Source organism: Miscanthus floridulus, chromosome 16 (assembly GCF_019320115.1).
Source record: "Miscanthus floridulus cultivar M001 chromosome 16, ASM1932011v1, whole genome shotgun sequence".
NCBI classification, from domain to species: Eukaryota; Viridiplantae; Streptophyta; class Magnoliopsida; order Poales; family Poaceae; genus Miscanthus; species Miscanthus floridulus.
In genome coordinates, this window is record NC_089595.1 from 99,863,869 (window position 1) to 99,889,870 (window position 26,002).

A 26,002-nucleotide genomic window follows, 5' to 3' on the forward strand; every position below is an offset into this window, starting at 1 on the left:
ATCATCACAGGATTAACTGTAATAAGAAACCATCAAGAATATAAACCCTTGTAGACAAACCATTTAGTATGTTGCATACACGTCCTGTGATGCACATATATAGCGAGGTGGCTTTGGTTCAAAGCCAGGGATATTCACAGTAGCCTACATTGTTCAGATGCAAATAGAACAGGCTTATGGCTAAATATCCCTCTTTCTTGCCGTCGTCCTTAATTTTGTGTATAAAGCTCTGCATTATAAACCAAAAATAATAAATTGATGTTAATAATGATACACTTGTGACCGTAGCTCAAACAGAGTTATCAAGGACATGATAGTTGGAATTTGGAGTCATCAAATTATATTAGATATGGAGGAAATGAAGCAATGGCATCAAATTAGATTATCTGTGCCTTAACTAATTAATGTATGGATTATCTAAAAAATAGTAGGTGATGGCGAGTACAACACTACAGCTTGAGTTCTTTTTTCTGCAGGCCTACCTAAATCAATGCAAAATTATATGAATGAATTTTGCATAAATAAATAATGTCCTAATCCAGACTTGCATGCCAATGAATCGTATGCATATAATTTGGAGAAAGTAAACTCAACTTTTCTAACTGACAAAACAGAAATGTATCTTTAATCAAGTGATGTTAGCTTGAATATGAAGCCTGCAATGATGAAACTGAAAAGAGTGCAATAAACTTACCTTGCAAATCTAGGAGACTTTTTTTGGCCCTGTACTGGTGTTCGTGGGAGAGAGTGTGGCTTGAGGATGTGGACAGGTAGCAAAGCAGGAAGCTGGTGTAATTGGCGGTCTTGCCTAGCCTTACAAGGAGGAAGTCGTTGTTTGGTGTTTGATCTGCAACCGACAACTCTGAGAGATTAGTGGCGCTTACAATGTCCCTGTCAGATGCACTATTTTGATGCATAAGTTAACTATAAGAGTTATCTCTGACTATCAAAGAAAATTCAATGTTTTACATTTCCACGGTCTACCTTTATTTTTAGTATATCTTTTAAAGGGAAAACAAACAGCTATATGATCATTTGCAATACTAAATGATGGAGTAATATATATGTATAGTCGATCTAATTCTAAATTAAATTAAATGAATAATTTCTTTGTACACAATATTCTTCGTCTCTTTTGCACACGTTCCATCCTCATTCTCTATCAATATTTTGAGTCATTTTCTACTTGTAACTCGTGATACTGCAACATATACTTGCCCATGTGTAAACACTGGTTTCTTAAGATATACTCATACATTTGATAGAGTCTGGCCTTGACTTTTGTTTATAGTCATTGAGTAGCAAACTTTTATTGAAAATTGTCGACGACAGGTCTCGTTCGCGTGTCCTTAAACCCGGCTTGATCCGTTTCTTTTTTCATCCGGAACAGTATTTTCCTCTCACAAATTCCTCCAGATTTCTCCAAGCGAACGGGCCTATGGCCATCGACATCCTCATGTTGTTAGATTTATTCTTGGTATATATGTAGTTTGTCCGATATGTGTGCCTGTTATTATGGTAGCTTCGATGACATTGTCTCCTAAGTTAGTTACTATTAGTCTTCTGCCATTACATAATCCTATAGTCTGGTTGAGATTTCTTAGTAGCATTATTGGAACACCAACTGTTAGCTTTAACTTGTGAGCTGAAAAATTATTAGCCGTTAAAGTATTGAGGTATTCAACAGGATACAATATGTCAACATCATTACATGCATCAGAAACGATCTGCACCGGCTCGAGGAGCTCTCCGACTCCGTTAGTGTTGATGACCCATGAGATGGATCCGACCGTGAAGATCTGGCCGGGCTGCGGAAGGGACGAAGAGCCTGCGGAAAAAGTCATCTTGTTCGACAAGGAAACAGCACGCACAGCCCCTACCTGGCGTGCCAACTGTCGACAGAATATCGTCGGTAGTCCTCCGAGGGGTATCCCACGAAGGTAGATTGATCGGCAGAGGAGCGTGAGATCAAGAACAAGAAGGCAACAGAGACACATGAGTTAGACAGGTTCAGGCCATCAGTATGACGTAATGACCTACTCCTGTGGTCTGTTGGTTTGTATTAGCTATCGTCTGATATTGCGTGTGTTTGGAGGGGGTCCCTGCTCGCCTTATATAGTCCGGGGAGCAGGGTTACAAGTCGGTTAGATCTGAGAGATAACCGGAAAGTAATAACTGATTACAGGAATCTTGGGATCATACATATCCTAACAGATCTCGTAGTATATTTAGGATATCTTCCAGATGTCTTGCTGAAGGCACCGACCAGAGTCGTGCCCCGCAAGGCTTCGTCTTGTAGGCTGGGCCGCCCTTAAGGACGCAGCCCATGTTATCTGCCGTGGGTATTCAGGGTCATACCCCCACAATATTGTATCTGCACTAAAATATTCTCTTTCTATGTTGGGTACTAATTTAAGCATGTGATCATTGATTTCATCAACAATGTCATTAGTTGTGGCTAAAATAGCTCTTTCTTTGAGATACTCCGGCTGTATGTGAATTGTACTAATTCTTCGATTTTATTTCCCGTAGTCTGTATCAGCAGATCTTCTGGTATTTGGACGGTTACTGAATCTGAGTCTATGTCACAATCAATATTGCATTTGTTTCCAATATTTCCATTCCCAATATCTATTTTTTTAATTGCATATTCTCAGTGAGGTATAAGGCTGTGTTTAGTTCCAAAAAAGTTTCCTAAAAAGTGCTGCAGTAACCATCACATCGAATCTTACGATACGTGCATAGAGCATTAAATGTAGACGAAAAAAACTAATTGCGCAGTTTGATTGGAAATCGCGAGACGAACGTTTTGAGCCTAATTAGTCCATGATTGAACACTAATGGCTAAATAAAAACGAAAGTACTGCAATAGCTAAACACGCACTAATCTCGTTGCACTATTCCATAGGTATCACCCAACTATAGATGCACTAGCGGTCTCAGGAACAGCCTAGAAGCTAGTCCACTCGTGCAGATAAATGAACGGCTTGATTTAACGAAGCACGTGACTGAACGGCCGGGATTTTGCTAGCGACGTGGCCCAATGACAGCTCGAGAATCCCAGCCGATTGCGTCGATTGCCGTGTTGCACGGTTGCACCGTGGGTTGCCACTCGTTAACCTTTTTTATTTATTTTTTTTCCATCCAGTCTACTAGTGATGACATGACTGTGATCCCGTGCCATCACTGAAAGTGAAAGGTGCCTGCCTGTCGCGTTTGTAAGGCAGTACTACTTGTAAAAAGTACATTCTCGCTTTGATAAATGAGTTCAAGAAGCTGCATTATTTCGACTATAGATTTTGCCAAGGTGATGAAAAAAAATTCATTTAACTAATTACCTCAGTAAAAAAACAGAGACCTTGAAATTCATGATATGAACATTGAGAATATTGTCCTAATTAGTAAATTGCTGTTCAAAATCCTCATCAGATAGGACTTGATAGCAACTTCTCCGGAATAAATATCTAGGTTCTAAACTTTTAGTGCAGTGGAGTGGAAGAGCGGCAACAACCAATTTTGATCCTGTCTCGTGATTCAAGATACGGATGACAAGTCAGGTTATGGGAGGACAAATGACTAGAAAACACATGTTTGCAAGATTAATATCCATGTCTTTGCAACAGCCAGACATATTTCTCCATCAAATTTCTCTCCGTGCACACATCATACATGTCCTAATTAGTAACATGGAATGAATGGTTACCATGCATTGCTAACATACAATTGTCCCAATAGTTAGATGTATTTTATTAGTATTTGCATTCAAATGGACAACTCTAAGTGAGATCACATTATCAAGCACTTGTACATGTTGACATACCCAATATTAACAAAAGATTATGGAAATCGATGGTCCCTTTGAAAATCAGGATCCTTTTATGGTACTTGCAAGGATAAGTTTGTGTTGGTCAAGGATAGTAGGATTTGTAAGCAATTGTGCTATCTAATAATCATAAGTTTATAAGCATAAACAATATAGTACTCCCCCATTTCAAATGATAACATGTTTTGGCTTTTCTAGACACGTAACTTTTATGATGCACCTAAATATACATTATGTTCAGATACATGACAAGAGCAATATCTCTACTATAATGGACCAATCAAAGTTATACTAGGTCCCCCAGGAAAACGTCCCCTGCTGAGAACCTCTAACCATTGTGCACCTAGAAAAATACACACATGAATTCGTCTCTATTAAAATCGAAGGCTAATAAAACACCTAAACAAGTTCAATGGCCACGATTCGATGTGGGATGGCAGGCTTCTCACCTTGCGCCCTCCATCCCACGCGCTGCGATGGAGTCACGCTCACTCCGCGCGCGATTCCCGCCTTGCAGCCACGGTTCGATTCATGGATCCTCAATCTTTTTTATTTTTCTGTCTTTTCTCGGCTCAAACGACCGCCGACCCTGGATCTGGATCCCACGCGCCGACTCCTCTCCCCACGCCTAGCACCAGGGAGTCGCCGCCGCCGGTGGGAGGGGGCCACGCAGGGACGGCCGAGCACCTACATGCGCAGGGCGACGGGCCGCCCCTGCCACTCCCCCACGCGCCGACTCCTATCCCCCTCTCTCCTCCACGCCCAGCACCAAGAAGCCGCCGGCGCAGGTGGGACGGGCCGCCGCCACCATGGGAGTCTGCCATCGCAGGGCCTCCTGCCGCCGCCACCATGGGAGTTGGCCATCGAGGAGCGGGGAACGAGGTGGGCGTGATGAACCGATGCTCCGTCATCTGCAAGGCCGGGCAAGCTTCGTCGCCCCTACGACGTCAACTTCGACTGTTCTATCCTCGGCATCGTAAGCGGCCTGGAATGCCCACCCTCTCTCGAGTTCCCGTCCGTCTTACGCTGCGAGGACGTGCCTATGACCTGCGTGCTTTTGCAGGGCTAGGTCTACAAGGCCATCATCTTCCTGGAGATCACTGCGTCCAAGTGAGTCTGGGTTTGTTGGTCAACTTTTCAATGAATTACCCATGTAAGGAATCTTCTAGGTCCTGTTGTAACCCGTGTCATTTCGTTTGTTGATTGCTATGGTTCCAGGTGATATTTGACTAGGCGGAGGTTGTGCATATGAGCGGGATGTCTGAGAAGGCGTACATCAGATCATCTAATGGACTCCAAAATAGTCTTGGTGTGAAGTACGCTTATCATCCCTATTTTCTTGATCGATGCGTCAAATTCCTACCCTTGATTACTAAAGTGAATTTTGCTCCTGTAGGAGGACTTTGGATGTGTGTGAATTGGGCATCCAGTTTGGTTGTGTCAGGTTGATACCTTTTGTTCACATGAGATTTTTAATGTACGTCTTCTCTCATGGCAGTCCGATTGCACTTGCATCAATATTTGAGGGCCTATTGATTCTGAATTTTTTCTTGAGACCATGAATTGTAGACAATGTCATTATGAGCTTCATCGAAACTATCCCCAAGTTTGCAAGTTGCAACCTGATGAGCACTTACCTTGGTCGGCCAGTGTTCATCTTTATTATCTTAAAATAGTAAATGTTGTTTACCAACAGCTAGCTGGGGAATTAGGCAACAGGTCAATACAAAAGTCAGTGCCAACTACTTATGACCTCAAGCTCTGAATTACGGATCTTGTCAATAGCTGTATTTGAAACTTTTTATTTTCCCATCAAGATATATATTCAAACTATTTTCATTCGTTCAAAGCTCAGATTTTCTACTTGGCATTCACACCAGATCCGTAATCCAGTTAAATTAATTCATGCCACTTTATGCAGTATATTCAATTGGAGCAAGTACAAAAAACATGACCATAAGCTTAATTAAGAGACTCATAAGGCCTTAAGAAAAAGAATTTAAAGTGCATTTAACTAAGAAAATAAGTCACGAGACCTGCAAACTTACTTGGCAATACTACTTAATTACACAAATGCTTTGACTGAAAGTAAATAATTAGTGTTCCGTTGGAGCCACTAATCATCTTAATATCCTCCAGGGGGTTGATATGCTCTGGCATAATCCAAAGGCAATATTAACAGTAAAATGACCGCTTTGGTTGCGGGATGTTCAAATGCTGGAAACATGTGTCTTAGTCCTATCATCAGGCACTAGCAATTCATATATCTGTTATTTCATATTACTATTTTAACAGATTGATTCTTGATGAAATCAGAGAATGGCAATAGCTTGGCTGTGAGCCACTGCTCTAGGTGACTGTGGCCTTGTGCACCGGCCACTGCCACCCACCAGACCTGCATGCAAGCCATACTGAAGCCAAGAAAGTCAAGCTGACAGTTGAAGCCGACATTGCCGATGAAGGGGACATGGTGGCAGCTGAAGCTGGGGAGGGCACTGGGGGCTGTGCAAGTGTGCATGGAGACAGTCAACGGTGAGGTGCGCGGCGGCCTCCACAGAGGACACATGGAGGAGGAGGTGGCCACACAAGGGACATGCAGGTCAGTAACTCAGTATGATGCGTCTTCGCATGCCAACCGCTCTGTCTGTGACTGTGTCTCTTTGTCAAAGCATATGCACGCAAGGTGTTCGATGGAATTTCCTATTCTTGAATGGAGAGTTCTTGGATGCTTGGTTCAGCCAACATGTTGTTGATTTTTTTAATTGGTGTTGACAATTCGAGCTTAGTATGTTCAAGTCTTAGAACTCTTCTCTGGTTCGAGTATCTCAATTTGATGCCCAAATTTTTGGAATGTTGACAATGCGAGGTAGCTGGTTGTTTTTTGTTTCTTTAGAGATGTTGCTTACTCTAAAAATTCTTGATTATGCTACGAAGTCAATGGTATTCCCATCCATTCAATTATTATGAGAAAAATATTATGTTCAATGTCAAATGATAAAAAATATTTTTGAGGCGGGCATAAGAGTATTTATACACATTTATTTAAGTGGATACATGAAGTATACATGTATGCACTATCAAAAGGAGTATCATCAATTTGAATGGAATTGTGTTTGCTTGAGTCGATATATATATGACAAAAATATTTGGTTATACACCATATATGATGTGAGAATCTATGCAAAATATCTTCCCTAAAAGATATTCGTTGGTTGTTTGATTTGCATTGATAGGTGCTACCATAGCGTTAGCACGGGCAATATCATTCCCGTATGCAACTGGTGGGATATTTTCCTTATCCAAAATAATTGGCGTGTTTTGGTCCATCTTGGAGTGATTAGTACCTGCAACGCTTGAATTTTTTTGAGCCACAGAAATATGTTTTTGATTGAATCTTAACGAAGTAATTTAAATTTGATAGAATTAACTTGGATCTAATATGGCCCGTAGCGTTAGCACGGGCATGAAGTTGAGGTATTCCACTTAATGTATGTTACTTGTGGGTCTATCTGCAGGCTGCACTCATCCATTTTGATGCACAGTTTTATTCACTGATATAGTGAAAATCGGTCATGGCCTCATGGGAACTTCATTGTTGTGTTCAAAGTTCTGAACATGATGGGCTCTTGTATGCAAAATAGGACAGATGAGCAGGCATTTGATTTGTGATGATTAAACTTCTTCCTCAAGCAGTGCTACATCGATCCACAAAGCAGGTATGACAGAGAGAAAATTAGTGGCTCCAAGTCATGATTAATGACTTAGACAGAATGTAACTTAAATGGTTATATAAGAAAAAAACTTTACTATGACTTCTTAGTTTCTCGGATTGTATACATGCTCAAAGATATTGTGTAAAAGTTGAACTATGGAAAAAAAACATTGGTTGTTTTCATGTGCGTCTCCAAAATAAATCCGTTGCGTTAGCATGGGCATTATACTAGTATCTAGAAAAGCCAACTTATAATTTAGAACACAGGAAGCATAAAAGCAAATGAATGGTCAATTTGTGATTCAGGAGACCGTGTCAGTCCAAACCACGCCTTATAAATGGAGTATCTCTCTTTTTGTGGCTGGTTAGGCCGTTAAGAGGATTTAGGTCCTGTTTGGTTGAGCTGTGACTGTGGGAAAAAGCTGCTGTGGGCTGTGAGCTGTGGAAAAGCTGCTGTGGGCTGTGAGCTGTAGAAAAGCTGAAAGCTGTTTGGTTAAACAAGTATAAAATATACCTTTTATCTTTATCTCTCTTTAAACAACTATGGAAGAGCTTTTTATTCCACCAATTTCGAAAAGCAGAAAGCCAAAAGCCAAAAGCAGGGTCAAACCAGCTTTCAAAAATGAACTACGGAAAAGTAGTTGCTTCTGAAAAAGCACCCTCCAAAAGCAGCCCCTTTGGTTGGGCTTTTGGCTTTTGGGGCCAAAAGCCAAAACCAAAAGCCCAACCAAACAGGGCCTTAGTATTGAGTTGAAGCTGTTATACTTTTGTTAGGGGGCAACCACAACTTGCTTGTCACTATGCCTTTGCAAAAATGATATCATTCTAAAAAAAAATATCTTCCTATGTAGGCTATCTACTTATTTATCCAACAGTTATGTACTTGGGATATTCTGTAGAAGTTGGCTTCATAGGACTTGGTTGTGGGGGTCTCGCAGCAATTGGCGCAGATGGGTATTTTTCTCCCAAAGGTATGGGTGGCGATCTAGTTTGGAAACTGATAGTCACTAGAGTATGTTGGTCTCGTATTGTTCTTATGATTGTGTGCTTCTTATTAGGCAGATGTCGAAATTACTTTTTCCAGGTATTGTGTCATCTTGATATATGCTCTTGAGAATTTGAGAAAAGCTTCCTTTATAAAAAAAAACACACAAATTTATACAAAATAAATCTTCTCATTTTCAAACAGTCACAAAATTGTTAGCGTGCCTAGTTAATCCCTTACTACATATGGTTAGGGTGGCAGCTAACCTCCTATGACTTAAAAAAAATAGAGCAACTATTGTATGAAAGGTAGAGCTGATCTTTGTGATCTTGTATTCGAACACGGGATACTAGCCTACAGGGTCACCACAAGTCCATAAATGCACATGAAGCAGGGAAATACAAACCCAATAGTAAGCCAGCTCATGTCCTAGTAAATATAATTCTTTCAGTTTTTAGTGAATATTCTTTCACAAAAAATGATGTGATGTCTCATACACGCTATGACCAAGGGCGTCTAACCAACTGGAGGTTGTGGCCTCGAATCGAATAGCACCAAAATAAAAAGGGGTGGACCTAACTTTACCAACATGACTTCTTAGTTTCCACCTAGACATTTATGTTATCCTTGCTTCACTTAATACTCTTTGGATAATGTTCCTCAACACTTCCATTATCCTTGTTTCGATACATCCTCCTCCTTATTTAGCCTCTTACCACGACGTAGGAAATTCAACACTTGTAGGTTCCATAAGCTTAGAAGCATGTTTCTTAGCAATGTTCACCATATCTAAGGACATTTACACTACACCATCATCAAAGACTTCTTCGGTAACAAATGTTGGACTTTCCTGAAATTGTATCATATTACTAAGTAAGAAGTGTGCATAATTCATCACATCAATAATAGAACCATATCACTTATATAAATGTTAATCCACAACATAATATGAATTTAGTAGGATTTGTAGAAGCCACTAACTACATGATAATGATAAAAAGGAAACAAAAGTTGCATTAACCACACTTTAAGCCTAACTAGAGCCAAATCTTTGGCCAATAGGTCAAATAAATAAAACATTCATTCTATGTCAAATATATAATTGCTAGGCCACATAAATACTTCTTGATAATTGAAAAATAAATAGAAGCACCACTAACTAGGAATAAAAATTACAAAAAACACCTTAAGATTATGGACATGAAGTAATGCTTCCCAAACTAACAACAGTGAAAACCATGATGCGGGCATACAACTATGAATATAAAATATCCTAGGTATGAGGTCACTACAAATTTGCAATGTTTCCTACTGATTTAATTTCAATACAACTAGGAAAACAAATGCTCGACACAAATATAAGGAATAACTAGAAAAAAATTGTCTAGGATATAAGCACAGAACATAAATGTTGTCATAGTCATCGTCAATCCCTTCATTTTATGTGCTTTAAACCTACCATATAACTGGAAATAAAAAATGGAATAAGGCTTTAGTAAAAATCAAAGTAGAAAACCACTAAATAAATAGATCATTATTCCAACCAAATAGTACAATAATTAAACAGTAGTTAATAAGAAGTGACTAGATACTACACTGAGTAGCCATGATTTTAAACATGATTCTACTAATGAATGTCGAAGAAAATAGAATTTCTATGGATCTTGAAATAAAATAATTGTCATTCTAGGTCAAATATCAAAAGAAATAAACTACATGAGTAAAATGCAACGGAGGTCCATTAACTTTCTTTGGGGTGTCATCTAGGTCCATCAACTTTGAAACTGTATTTTTTGGTCCATGGACTTTTAAAATGGTTCACTACAAGTCCGTGCCATTTATTTAACCTTAAATCCAAAGTACATTTGTAGAAAACACTCTACCTTTCTTCATCTTCTGACGCGGTCGCCGTCCGCGCACCTCATCAAGCGGCAGCGCCAGCACGAGGCGCTGCAGCGCCGGTGTGGCCCGGGCACCGAGGCGTATAGGGCCATGGCCGCGCAGCTCAGGTCCTAGCGCCGCAACGGTACTAAGGACGGCGTCTGCAGGTACCTCGTGCACGCCCTTGAGGTCGGCGGCGCCGGCCAGGTGCTCCATCAGGCCAGAGAAGGTCTGCAGGTCCAGGAGCACGCCCCGCGCATCATCTCCTCGAGGAGGTCCATGGCGTCTGGCCCTCTCTAGCGCGCGGTTGTTGGTGGACGCATGGAACACCACCTCCTGCTCCAGCGATGTGCGGCACGCACAGACGAAGCACCTCCATAGCAGTGACCTCAGCGCCTAGAAACTTGTCACGACGGCCGCCCTGGCCGTGTCCCAGGCTGCCAGGGCGGCGTACACAACGTGAGCACGCGAGGGTGACTAGGGACGATACCTGTGCCATCATGCGTAGCTTTGGCCTCGGACAGCAGCTGCCGCGACGAGGCCGTCGAGGTCTGTAGCGAGCTAGACGCTAACGATGACGACAAACGATGAACAAAGCCGACGAATGATGAGGAGCTCCCACGCCACACGCACGCAGATGTAGGGATGCACGGACGTAGACTTGGGGACCTGCATGAACCTCTAGGCAGAGTCTGTGGTGGCTCTGGCCGCCGCATCGTACTCCCCGGCGTCGAGGTCGTGCAGGCGCACCTCCATCTGGAGCCCATGCTTCATGAACAGCGTGAGTGACATCTTCTGCTCCACGCAGTGGCCTGGCGCGATGGCGAGGCGGTGGCGGAGGAGCATGCTCCTAGCAATGTCGTTCATCTATAGGTACGTGAGGTCCTTGCCTAGGCATATCCTTGGGCCGACGTTGAATGCCATGAACCTATACAAGTCGTGAGGCTTGAACCTGGTGCCATCGATGAACAACCACCTCTCCAGGCAGAACTCGAGGCAGTCCTCCCACCACACTGTCTTCATGCGCCCCGCCGAGTAGATGGAGTAGGTCACCGACTAGCCCATGGGAACGAACGTGCCGTCCAGGAGGACGTCATCGGCGACGACGTGCTTGAAGTCCTCAGGCACCGAGGGGTACAGGGCTATAGGTGGAGCATCTCCAAGAGCGCCGCCTTGAGGTAGACGAGGCGATCGAGCTCCTCGAAGTCGAAGGGCGTGGCGAGCCACAATGCTGGGTCCTCGACACCGCAGGACGCGGCTAGGACGGCGCATAGCTAACGCATGATCCTATGCTCCACGATGGGGTATGTCGAGACCAGCTAGAAGAACTAGGAGATCGCCATCGAGGAGGTGTCAGGTGTCGCGGACGGCGAGGATGAAGTTGAGCACCACGTGCTGCAGCGACTCGTCAAAGTAGGTCCCCCTTGCGCATGAAGCGTGAGAGGAGGTCATCATGCGGCATGGCCGACGATGCGTTGTCGCAGTTGTCCTTCTACTTGCCGCCGGCTAGTGGCTCTACAGCGCATGTCCGTAGCCACCGACGCATGCGCACGTGCGTGGGCTAGCAGCCGTGGGTGGCCAGGCCGTGTCCCCTAAGGTGCTGCAGACACCGTCCTTGGTACTGTTGCGGCGCCAGGACCTGAGCCACGTGGCCACGACCCTGTACGCCTTGGTGCCCGGGCCGCACCGGCGCTGCAGCGCCTCGTGCTGGCACAACCGCTTGATGAGGTGCGCGGACTACGACCGTGTCAGAAGATAAAGAAAGGTAATGGGTTTTCTGCAAATATACTTTGGATTTAAGGTTAAATAAATGGCATGGACCTGCAGTGAACCATTTATAAAAGTTCATGACCCAAAAATGTAGTTTCAAAGTTGATAGACCTAGATGACACCCCAAAGAAAGTTAATGGACCTCCGGTACATTTTACTCAAACTACATTTACATGCTTGGTGTGGTAAAAACAACCGTCACTCCATGAAGAAATTGAGAAAAATATATAACTATGGATCCATGTTGTTTCGTTTGCAAACAAAAATAAACTAAGATACAAAACAACTAGAATGGAAATACTACTAGATTTAAAGGTAGACTCACTACCAATTAATTTGTATTGTCTTAAACTGAGCCTCATTATAGCAGTGCATCTTAATGAAGCTACTCTACTTTTTCATCACTTCTTTAGTGTATCGAGCATATAACATCGAAGTTTAGGTTTCCAACAAATATGTTCATTGATGAATTCCTTGGCACAACATATTTTAGCATGTAGTTTGCACTTTTGAACCATTAGTTGCTTGCCATTTCTGCATAGAATTTTCCCATGTCGTAATCCTTGGCCCGCTTTTTTCTCTCATCATATGCGTTGACCAAGAAAATGATGCTCCACCAAATCATAATTCTTAAGAAACTACATCCAAATAGCTTCAAATCCACTAATGGTTAACATTTCCATGGTCACCATGTGGAACTCATCTCACAAGGTCCATCCTACATATAGATTTGTCCAAACTTATCCTTGCATCATAGAACACATGCCATATTTCTATCCCTATGGCTATGCATTGATCTAAAAAGACAAATAATTAGTTTTATACATCCAACAATCAACCATTGAACAAAACTTTTCTATTGATCTAAACTATTGCAAAAGAGCATGGAACTAGTTGTTACTATTGTTTGTGGTTGGAGCACAACCCATTAGTATCAAGAATCCTTTGAACACCAAATCACAATTTTTAACCTTTTCATCATGCATTAACACACTTGCAAAAATCTTAGTCGAAATACTATCATTCCAAATGGCATTTTGTATATGTTCGTGTAACATATAGTGTTAATTGTCATGACATTAGCAAAACAACTACAATTGTGTTTATTCATTTCACTTGCCCAATTCAAGGATTTAATTTTGGTCCTTGCTATATTTCAAGATCAACCTAAACTCAAGTCTTGGGTCTTTAGGTGTCATACTAAAAAAAATTCTTGTGATGTCTTTCTTCTACAATTGTCTATCTTCTCTCATGTTCCATAATGACCTTCTTCCAAAAGGTATGTTGACCATGCTCCAAAATAGACATGCTATTTTATTATGTAATGAATCTTGCTTAATGTGATATTATTTGCATGTATGTACTTGAGAAGTTCTCATGTGCATTGATCTATCTTCATATGAGAGTTATGTGATCTTTTTCAACATTTGTAGCTCTGATAGCTTATGGTTGTGTTCCTTTGACATGTACTAGAATAGACCAACCATCATCATTAGTGTGTTGTAGTTTGATCATTGTCTTGTAGTTAGAACCTTTGTACTTGATTTTGTTTGTCTTTTAAAGCTACATGCCAAAAATACATTTCACAAATTTAGTGATGGTGTAAACTAGTCTATTTAATCCTATGGTTGTATTATTTTGTAGCATTATTAACCAAACATAATTATCAACCTTTACAAACAACATCCATCATAGTTTGATAACCATCATTGTTCTTGTCAATGTTTCCTTTGCCAATACCAAAAACCACCTCTGACAAGTAAAGTTTGTAGAACTATGAATCACTTAAGCCTTTGAATCAAATGTTAAATCAAGTGTGGCTAAAAAGTGACCTACAATTAGACCGTCTGCATTTGAATCATAGTACTTTCTCATTATCCTCTCAACTACACCCATGCTCATTGTTGTCTACATTTTACATGTTGGGCACCGTCTTTGATTCTCCTCCTTGAAGAATAAGGAATTCTATTGTATTTTAGTACACATACAATAATTTATACTATGCATGATGTGAATATGGATACTAAAAGTGTGGACACACATAAAGGTTCGATCAGTTACGTACAGTGCACATGGTTAGTGTAGTAAGATGAATGTTAATGTAAATAGTTACATTCAATTCAAACATTTTCTTCCATCCTTGAGTGCCCGCTGCTGCATCATTTATTGTGCCCATTGTTATCAATAATGTGAATAAGTTGCAAAACTTGGTTTCTGTTTTATGTGTCGTTTGGTTCCCGAATTGATATCATCTCCTACTTTGACAAATTCAGCAGTTAAGTAAAACCTATATATTCCAGTCAATTTGTGCAATTCCTTTTTGATAGTATGCTAATTCTATCAGTTAAGAGCCATATACCTCCTGAAATTACAAAATTCCATCTTCAAACTTGAGTTTGTGACATCTCTTCTTTAGTTTCCTTGTAATCATTATCCCTATTATTATTTTCTTATTGTCGGTGCGAAATGTGGCCGACAAGTAAATATTTGTAGTTTTACCGTGCACTGTGATCGGATGTGGCCTAGCACGCATTGACATAGGATTTATACTGGTTCAGTCAACGTACCCTACATCTAGTTTCAGTTGGTCGGTGACTTTATTCCTGAGCCTAGGTGCTGGAAGTTTGCTGTGGGGTTACAAACAAATAAGGAATGAGAAGGGGGTGTTAGAGGCCCGGTTGGACTCTGAACCGAGTGGAAGAGAGTGACAGATGCTCAAATGTGCATTAAGTATTGGAGCGTATGCTCTGTGTGTCCGAGCTTATCAGCTGTTGAGAACGTGTAGACTATGTAGCTGTCGAGCTCTAGAGCTGTTGAGCTATTGTCCTCATTTTCTTATAGGAGAGAGCACATCCCCTTTTATAGATGAAAGGGGTGGCCTTACAAGTCAAAGATGGAAAGGGAGAGAGTGTGTATGGGTGCTACCTAGTCTTGTTGCTCACACTGTTGGGTATGGCACTCCATCGCCCACCTTACTGTTCATGACCTGCTATATCTGATAGGCAACATAGTGTTCACCCACCTTACTGTTCATGACCTGGTAGGCAACATAGTGTTCGCTAGGGATAGCAAACAACGGTGCCCACAATACTATTTGTGTTCTAACGCGTCTGGCAGGCTATATAGTGTCTGTCTGACATGGCCTAATGGCACTGTCCTATAGGTGTGTAGGGCATGGCAGGGTACGGTCCTCGCTATTATGGTTGACTTGAGCCTCTTACCTTATCTGCTCCACCTGCTCCCCAGACCCACACCGAGCAGGCGTCCTGGTCGGTTGTTCCTAGTTGGCCCCGACCGTGTTGGTCGAGAAAGAGAGGCGAGCAAAGGTCTGGCATATCCTCGGTCCAAGGAACAGGGTCGGAGTCGGACCGTGGTCCCACCGTGGCTAGGCCTTCTGATTGGGGCTTCGACCAGGTCTCCTAGCCGGAGGTGCCGGTCGGGGACCGGATTGTGGTCTCAGCCTATCATTGTGTATCTAGGCCAGCCCAGACGCATGCTGTCATTGCGCTGCCTGCTAGGCCAAGTATTGCAGGGAAGAGGGTCCATTGGGGACCCCAGGTTTATGAACCCGACAGGAGCCCCCAAGCCCCTTTGGGGCTTTTGTGAAGTCATGAAGGGGCTGTTGGGTTGCCACTTTTGAGGGCGCATGGGAGTACGATGCTAGAAGATCTCTCATAAGGAGAGAGCATTGTACATCTCGAATGGGCCCCTATCTCAGATTCTGGATCAGAGGACGGAGAGAGGGAGGAGAGCATTGTAGCGAGAGAACAAGGATCTTGGCTCCCTTGTTCTGCTTCATGCCCCAAGGTGCAGAGCAGTCCTAGGGCTGTTCACACATGCTTTGCGTGTTATTGTAAAAGCCTAGAGCTTGTGTCTTTAGCTTAATAAAAGCTTGTATTTGCTTTGTAATTCCTGTGCCCATTGCGCCGTGGAGGTGGGCTATTTATTGGAACTTCGGCATTTTCCCCCTTGGTTTGTTGTACCGCGTAGGGTAACCAAGTAGGATTTAGGCGCCCCACCTCCATGAGGAGGATTGGCGAAGGCTGTGGAGGTGTGCCAGGGGGATATTGGCACCCAACCCCTAATAAGGGGACCGGCGAAGGCTTTGGAGGCGTGCCGAGTAGACATAGGTGCCTAGCCCCTAAAGAGGGGGACTCATCGGTAGTTCGTCTTCTACCGGGTGCGCGTGAGCACATCCGGTGGGTGTAGCCTCCGAGCCTATAGCCGACTAGTGAGTCGGTCGAAGGCTGAGCACATTAGTACTCTTTCCTAGGGTTGCAGACTCCTATGTTCCTACCGGTCATGGTGTTCGCCTATGTTCGTCCTGCCCATGACCTATGCGGTCGGTTGGATTCCCGAGTCAGGGTCGGGTGGCCCGAGCCCTTGAGCCCCGTTGGACTCAGTAGGGGTTGGTCGAGTTTCATGCATCACATCATCCATGGTTTCTGCAACTGGAGGGGTTGAGCTAATGTCGCTTGCCTCGATGGCTCGAGTGACATGCTTGGTGAGCTCACTAACGGGCATGTCCGAGTGGAATCCGGGTTTGTCGTTCATAATAGGGTCAACATAGCCCTCATGTGGCATTCCACTACTCCTTAACCCGCCTCCCAATAGATGCTCAAGCCATTCTGGAGATCGACTTAGGTGGCCTGTTGGCCTCCCCTCGATGGAGATTCTATGGGCATGGCTCAAGCTCAAGATCAAATGAGAAGGTCGAGATGACCCTGTCCACTTCTGAGTGGATCGAACAAGGGCCACTGGGCCTCATCTGCATTTTCTCCCTTAGCTCTGTTTGATGTGAGGCAGCCTCAAACCCTTTATGGGCTGGCCTTCGAACCCTGGTTGGTCGCCGCTCATACGAATGAGACAACTACCGCTTCGTGACGCGACATGAAGCATTGTGATGTAAGAATTGCATATGTAATGCTTGGATGTATGGGATGAATGTATGGATGAATATATGACTGAATGTATGAATACATGCATGAGAATGGATGAATGAATGCTCATGCACTGGAAAAGTAAAACAGGGGTTGGTAAACTTACCTCGATGGTTGGAGTCACGGGTTTGGGGAGCTCCTATCGGATATGTCCAAGTGGAATCTAGGTCCGTCATTCATGATGGAGTTGGCATAACCTGCATGGGGTATCCCACTACTCCTTACCTGTTTCTTGGTAGCTGCTCAAGCTGTTCGATCGACTTGGGTGACCGGCGGGCTTCTCCTTGATGGAGATTCCATTGGTGGGCCCCTCCAAACCTTTCGTGGAAAGGCGGAGGGTAATTTGTGTCCTATTGCGCCTCGTTTCCTATGCTTGGGTTGCGGTAGTGGTGGGCCTTGCCCAGGCCACATCCCACAAGCCAGGCAATGTTCCGTCGGGCAGGCGTGTCCTGTAAGCCAGGCCATGTCCCGCTGCACGTCCTTTCGCATTTAATTAGGGGGGGAAGAGAGGGGTTTTTGTCTCTCTTTGCCTTTCCTTCACCACCACTGCTTCCTTCGGAGGCGTCGTTGGCTTTGTAGCCCCTGCTCCAAGTGTGGCGGAGCACGTCGGTCGGTCAGGGGGACATGATCGTTCCCCTGCATCTTCAAGGTTGACGCATGTGCATGACCCCCAACAGGGAGATGCCCCACCAGCTGCTCTAGTGGTTTCACCATGAGCTAGCGGTCACGGCCGTTCGCTGGCCGAACGGGGACTGGTCAGGTCGCCCCTACCCTCGGTTGATTCGAGGGGGTGTGGGTCATGACCCTAGAGCGATCCTTGTCCGGTCGGCTCATCGTCAGCCAGTCCGGGCTGCAAGGTTCTACCGCTTTCATCTAGGTATGTATTCATGCTTCCCTTTGTTCTCATAGTTGAGTTTTTGAGTGTGACTAACCTGCACTTGTGCCTCTTTTTTCAACAGTGGCTAGGAGCCGATAGTACTAGGGATCTCCCCACCTCCCATGCGAGAAGAGTGGAGACCTAGCCTACGACAGGTTGTGATGAGCGAAGGTGGAAGCAGGCTAGTGGCAGCGTGACCTTCCTTAATGGGGGTTGCGTCTTCCTGACCGGTCATGAGCACGACAGCGGCCATGATGGTGGCGATCCCCGTGGTGACGGTGAAGGCCGGGTCGAAGGTGACTCTTGCGGTCCCTTCCCTACTAGTCGTGGAGGAGGAGAGGAGGGAAACTAGGCTCCCCATCTCGCTCGACAGAGGGGCGCTCGGTTAGTCCGCCTAGTCGGAGCTGGAGGGGATCAGAGGAGACATGACCAAGGTGGAGGTAGAGTGGCCGCCAGTGAGCCATGGTGTCCTAGTGATGGACATCCCCCTACGATGTGGAAGACACTTGGGTGATTCCGCCAGCCATCCTACCATCCTAGGAGCGGGCGATGATCCCATCATCGGTTGGTGCTGCGATGGCTGGATCTTCCAGTGAGTCGCTCGCGTCCTGCAAGCTGGTGTGGCCTAACCCCGGCGAGCCAAGAAAAGCCTAGTTCGTTCTTCACGATGAGGAGGAGGTGAAGCTTTGGCACCTGCTTGGGGAGAAAGGGCTGTTTTTGGGGTCCGATCTCGCTCTTACTAGGGCGAAGCTCAAGGAGGCCTTGGAGAGGGTTGAGGTTATTCATCAGGCTATGACTATTGACCTACCCCATGTTGTAGAGGTAAGTTTTCTGCGTTCATGGTGTTGTCTTTTGATTTTGTCCATCAGGCCATGACGGTCGTCTCAAAATGCCTGCTTCTTGTCGTGCAGGAATTGGAGATGATGTCGATCCGCTAGTGTCGGTTTCTCCGGGAGGAGCATGGTCGGATGGTGCAAGAAGTGGAGGCCTTATGGTGGGTCGACAAGCTTAGGCGCAAGCTAGAATTCGCCCGCCATGAGTCCCAAGATAGGTCGGCAGAGGCCATGGGAGCTTGAGAAGCAGAGCGGCGCGCGGTCGAGCGAGTGACTACTGCCGAGTAGAAGCTTCACGTAGCACAGGATCACTTGACGGGGACTGAGGCAGTGCTCCAAAATTCCTTGTAGCTCTAGAAGTGGAGTGGAAGGCCTGGTCGGACGTCGAGCAGGAAGTGGTCATGCTCTTGGGGTAGATACTTAGGGCAGAGGAGTCGAACGCTCGACTGCTCGAGAGGGTGACCCAGCAAGAGGAAGGGCTTACCGTTCTCGAAAGCGCCTGCCTTGATACATACCTATCCTACCCTCGGTTGATGTCTTGAATTTTTCTTTTCCTTGCTCCTAAATCTGTCATCCATTTCCAGAACTAGGTGGAAAGGTCAGCTCTCTGGAGCAGGAGCTAGAGGCGGCTAGGGTGATGGTAGGTCAGAGCACGGAGGTGCTGGCCCGGTCCCTAGAGGAGCAAAGCATTCTCAAGGGAAAGCTCGACCAACTCTACAACATCGCATAGGTGGTGGTTGCTGAGGTGTTCGAGTCAGGCCCTAGCACCAGCACACCTACCGTCCTATTGGTGGAGGTCCCAAACGAGGTTCGAGCGCTCATCTCCGATGACATGTTTTACGAGATGTGGGGAGTGCTGACATCGGTGGTGACCCACTACCCTGACTTAGACTTCACGGCCACCTGCAGAGGATATGCCAGCGGGTGGAGTGCAGACGAGATCTAGGCGCTGGGGGAAAACTTGGCACCGCACGCACAGGTGGTCGCCGAGTAGGTCATCACGCGGTGGGTGATGGAGGCTCGTCGCTCGACGGCGGCCGTAGGTGCACACCACAAAGATGTCATCTAGCCTGCCATGGCGAAGGATAGGTCAGAGGCAAGCGTCGTCCCACCCACAACCGAGCTGAACATCGTTCTGACCGTAGCCGAGCCAAGCGCCGTTGTCCCCACCAGAACCGAGTTGCCTTCATCTTCGCCGGCCGCACCATCCACCGATACGACTGGAGGACCACAATAGAATTGTATAAAAGTAGTCAGTTTTTATAAAAAGATAAATTCATGGGGGGCCATGTGAATAGTTTATGTTCTTTTGTGATGAAATCAATCGTGAAGGGAGGCTTGTCCCGCCCGTCCTTGTTTTTATCCTTGCGTAACTTTGCTTTTTGTCCTTTTGCTTTTCACACCTACCCATTGACCGTGGGCTACAACCTTAAGAACCCAGGCGTGGCCCACGAGGCTTAGCTGCTCGTAACCTTTGGTCTTGGCGGGGTCTAATCAGTCAGGAGGCTAAAGCATAAGTTACGTAGGGTAGTCAAAGGAATGAGACGACCTTTTGTTTGGGCAAAAAGTGTTACTAAATGATAGTAAAGAGGGAGTGGTATCACACCCCCGTGGAGCCCCTGAGCGACCTAGGCCAAGAATGCTCGGGCTAGGGTGCTATAGGAGCAAGTTTTAAATAGAAATGAGCAGTAAAGACCGAGCTTAGGCAAAGAAACGACGTAACTGTTCCATGTTCCATGTGTTGGAGAGAACGTTGCCATTGTCGTCCTTCAGCTGGTAGGTGCTCGGTCAGATCACCTCGGCCACCATGTATAGTCCTTCCCATTGTGGAGAGAGCTTGTGCTTAACCTTGGTTGACTGGGTCCTCCAGAGTACGAGATCACCAACCTCAAGGGTCCTCCTCTTGATTGTTCTCTTGTAGTACCTACGGAGAGTTTGCTGGTAACGAGTGGAGCGGATGACAACCGTCTCATGAGTCTCCTCGAGTAGGTCGATTGCATCCTGCTGATCCTTCGTGGCTCAGTCTTGGTCAAAGGCCCTCACTCTTGGGGCGCCATGATCGAGGTCAGATGGCAACACGGCTTCAGCTCCGTACACCAAGAAGAAAGGGTGAACCCCATGGATTAGTTTGGAGTCATTCTTAGTCTCTAGAGGACTGCTGGAACCTCTACAACCCATGGCCCAGCATACTTTTGGAGTTAGTCAAAAATACAGGGCTTGAGTCCTTGGAGGATCATGCCATTGGCTTGTTCGACCTAACCATTAGTACGCGGGTGTCCGACAAAGGCCCAACTGATCCTAATGTTGTATCCATCATAAAAGTCTAGGAACTTCTTATCGATGAAGTTGGTTCTGTGGTCGATGGTGATATAGTTAGGAACACCAAACCGATACATGATGTCAAGGAAGAACTTGACCGCCTCTTTCGAGCGATTGGTGATGGGCTTCGCCTCGATCCACTTGGTGAACTTGTCCACCACCACAAGTAGGTGAGTGAAGCCACCTAGGGCCTTTTTGAGGGGCCCAACCATGTTGAGGCCCTAGACAGTGAATGGCCAGGTGGTGGGGATGGTTTTGCAGCTCCTGTGCTGGCAAGTGAGTTTGCCAAGTGTAGAACTGGCATCCTTCACACCTACAGACAACCTCCTCTACGTCTCGGAGTGCAGTGGCTAGTAGAAACCTTAGCGAAAGGCTTTCCCGACCAGTGACCTCAGGGCCACGTGATGTCTGTAGATTCTAGTGTGGACCTCGAGGAGGAGCTGTTTCCCCTAGTCAGTCGGAATGCACTTCATGAGTACTCCCGACAGACTTCTTTGAGGATGTAGGTGAGCAGCGGTGCTCTCCAGTTGGCCGGGTCGAGCGTCATCACAATGGTGTCACCTATCGATGTTGCGATAGGAATGTTAGGGCCTGAGCCCTGAGCGCCTGGTCGGGGTTAGATCACGTTGGAGCGCTAGAGCCCCCGAGCGCTTGGTCGGGGTTGAGCTACAACGAAGTCAGATCCTCTAGAACACTGGCAGATGGCTCATGGAGATCATTGATGAAGACCCCATCTGAAGATGGAACCCGCCTGGCAGCCAATTTCGTGAGGAAGTCGACAGCATCATTGTCCTTTCGGAGGACATGATGCAGCTTGATCCCTCAGAACTTGCCCTTGAGCTTGCGCACCTCTTGGCAGTACGTCGCCATGAGAGGGCCTTTGAAGGAGGATTCCTTCATGACTTGGTCAATGACTAGCTCTAAGTCATCGTGGACATATAGCCATGTTGCGCCGAGCTCAATGGTGATGCGCAGCCCATTAATGCGGGCCTCGTACTCTACGGCATTGCTCGAGGCTAAAAAATGGAGACGGGTTGCATAGCGGAGCCTGCTCCCATCCGGGGACATCAGAACTAATCTAGCCCCCAAGCCAGGTGCCATGACCAACCCGTCGAAGTACATCGTCTAGTACTCATGGGTGACGTTCAGGGTCGGGTGCTGGACTTCTGTCCATTCGGTGACAAAATCGGCAAGAGCCTGAGACTTAATAGCGGTAAGGGGGACATACCTGATGTCATGGCCCATGAGCTCAAGTGGCCATTTGGAGATTCATCCCGTGGCGTCGTGATTATGGACGATGTCTCCTAGCGGGTATGAAGTGACGATGATGACCTCATGATCGGTGAAGTAGTGCCGGAGCTTCCAGGTTGCCATCAAAATGGCGTATAGAAGCTTCTGGACCTAGGGTAGCGAACCTTGGCATCGGCGAGTACCTCACCGATGAAGTACACTACTTGTTGGACCTTTAAGGGTTGTCCTGGCTCCTCCCTTTCGATGACGAGGGCAGCGCTTACCACGTGATTGATTGCCACGATATAGAGGAGGAGAGGTTCTCCCCGTTTAGGAGCGATGAGGATTGGGGCCGACGTTAGCAATGCTTTGAGGCTTTCCAAAGCCCGCTGTGCCTCCTTTGTCTAGACGAATGCGTCTGTCTTGTTGAGAAGTTTGTAGAGAGTCATCCCTCATTTTCCTAATCAGGAGATGAACCAGCTCAGAGCAGCCAAGCAGCCGATGAGCCTCTACACACCCTTGACATTGTGTATAGGGACCATGTTGGAGATGGTCATGATTTTGTCGGGGTTGGCTGCTATGCCACGCTCAGACACAATGTATCCGAGTAGCTTCCCCTTCGAAACCCCAAAAACACATTTGTCGGGATTCAATTTGACGCTGAACCTTCAGAGGTTCATGAATGTGGTGGCCAAGTTTGCGATCAGGTCGCTAGCTTGAGCCATTTTCACCACTATGTCATCCACATAGACGGCGATTGTCGGTTTTGGTTGGGTAGGTCAATTTGGTCGGCGAAGCATTGCTGCATGCACCATTGGTAGGTGGTGCCCATGTTCTTTAGACCGAAAGGCATGGTTACGTCATAGTATGAACCATACGGGGTGATGAATGAGGTCATGACCTGGTTGGACTCTTTCACCCTGATCTGGTGGTAGCCTGAGTAGGCTTCCAGAAAGGAGAGGATTTTCGCATACTGAGATGGAGTCGACTATCTAATCTATGTGTGGCAAAGGAAAATGGTCCTTTGGGCTCGCCTTGTTGAGGCCAGTATAATCAACACACATTCTTCATTTCCTATTGTCGGTGCAGAAAGTGACCAACACATAAATATTTGTAGTTTTGCCATACGTTGTGATCAGATGTGGCCTAGCACTTAATGACACATGGTTTATACTGGTTCAGGCAACGTGCCCTACGTCCAGTTTGAGTCAGTCGGTGACTTTGTTCCTAAGCCTAGGTGCTCAAAGTTTGCAGTGGGGTTACAAACGTGGAGGAGAAAAATCGGGGTGCAAGAGGTCCGGTCGGACTCTGGTCTGATGGGCCGAGAGTGATGAGAGGTCTGCTATGTGCTAAGTGTTCGAGCGTGTGCTCGAGGCTCGAACCTATTGGTTCTCTGGCCGTGTGTTTAATTGATCGATCTAAGTCAACTGATCCCCCTTGTTGGGAGAGAGCGCATCCCCTTTTATAGATGAAGGGGATGGCCTTACAAGAGAGAGAGTGTGTGTACGTATGCTAAGTCTTGTTGCCCACGCCATCGGGTATGAGATGATTGTAGGTGCCCATAACACTGTTAATGCTAGATGCATGTGGGGAGGTTGTGTCATCTTCTTCTAGTATGGCAGATGTCGGTGCCAGCCATACTATTGATGCCTAGAGGCATGTAGGGGTTTTACTATGTTCGCCTGGTATGGTAAATGTCGGCGCCCGCAACACTGTTGATGCCACAACACTTTAGGGAAAATGTCAGTGCCCACAACACTACTTGGGCTTTGACATGCCACGGAGGTTGCAGGGTACTGTCCTGCAGGTGTACAGGGTACGGTCCTCGGTATTGCGGTTGACTTGAGTGCCCTGCCTTACTTACTCAGCATGTTTCCTGGTCCTTACCAAGCAGGCCTCCATAGTCGGTTGGTCCTAGTCGGCTCTGACCGCATCAGTCGGAGAAGAGCTATAAGCAGGGGTTTGGCACATCCTCGATCGGAGACGCGGGTCAGAGTCGGAAGTGGTGTTTGGCCTAGCCTTCCGGTCGGTGAGGCCATCCGGAGGCGGGCTGGTGTTGGAAGCGAGCGCTTGTTCCTTCTGAGCGGGCACTATTCCTCCTTGGCCAGGCCTTCTGGTTGGAGATTGGATCACCCTTCTGGCCTTTTGTTTAGGTATTTCTGGCCGGCCCAAGAGTTTAGCGTCGTTCGCAACGTTGTCTGCTGGGCCGAGCTTTTGTTTTTGGGAAGCCGGACCATGAGGGACCCTGGGTTTATGAACCTGACAGGAGCCCCCGAGCCCCCGGGCGATTCGGGTAGAATCATCTGGGGGATTTTTGTCTTGATGGTGGGTGTAGTCCCCGAGCCCCCGGGTGATTTAGGTAGAATTGTCTGGGTTTTTTTTGTTTTGCCAACGGGTGAAGTTTCGTTTCATCGGTGGGTGGGTGCGTGCGAGCGCACCCATGGGTATAGCCCCCGAGCCCCCGGGCGATTCAGGCAGAATCACCTGGGGGTTTTTGTTAGTGAGGCAGTTTAGGGATCAGGCAAGGCAGAGCTCATAGATCCTAGCATCAGGCTTAGCCGAGGCAGTTTAGGGATCGAGCGAGACAGAGCTCATGGATCCTAGTGTCGTGGCGTAGCCAAGGCAGTTTAGGGATCAGGTGAGATGGAGCTCGCGGATCCTAGCGTCAGGTGCAGCTGAGGCAGTTTAGGGATCGAGAGAGACGGATCTCATGGATCCTGGCATCGGGCGCAGCCGAGGTAGTTTAGGGATCGGGCGAGACAGAGCTCGTGGATCCTAGCATCGAACGTAGCCGAGGCAGTTTAGGGATCGGGCGTGACGAAGCACGTGGATCCTAGCATCGGGCATAGCCAAGGTAGTTTTAGGGATTGGGCAAGACGGAGTGTGTGGATCCTGGCATCGGGTGCAGCCAAGGCAGTTTAAGGATCAGGCGAGATGGAGCTCGTGGATCCTGGCATCGGGGCGCAGCCGAGGCAGTTTAGGGATCGAGCAAGACAGAGCTCATGGATCCTGGTGTCGGGCATAGCCAAGGTAGTTTTGGGATCAGGCAAGTTGGAGCTCGCGGATCCTAGCATCGGGCGTAGCCGAGGCAGATCCTGGCGTCGGGCGCAGCCAAGGTAGTTTAGGGATCGGGAGAGACGGAGCTCACGGATCCTAGCGTCGGGCGTAGCTGAGGTAGTTTTAGGGATCGGGTGAGATGGAGCTCACGGATTCTGACGTCGGGTGCAGCTGAGGCAGTTTGGGGATCGGGCGAGATGGAGCTCGTGGATCCTACCATCGAGGCCTAGCTAAGGCAGTTTAGGGATCGAGTGAGACAGAGCTCGTGGATCCTAGCATCGGGCGTAGCCGAGGCAGTTTAGGGATCGGCCGAGACGGAGCTCGTGGATCCTAGCGTTGGGCCACAGCTGAGGTAGTTTAGGGATCGGGCAAGACGGAGCTCGTGGATCCTGGCGTCGAGGCGCAACTGAGGAAGTTTAGGGATCGGGAGAGACGGAGCTCGTGGATCATGGCGTCGGGCGCAGCCAAGGCAGTTTAGGGATCGGGCGAGACGAAGCATGCGGATCCTGGCGTCAGGCGCAGCCAAGGTAGTTTAGGGATTAGGCGAGATGGAGCTCGTGGATCCTGGCGTTGGG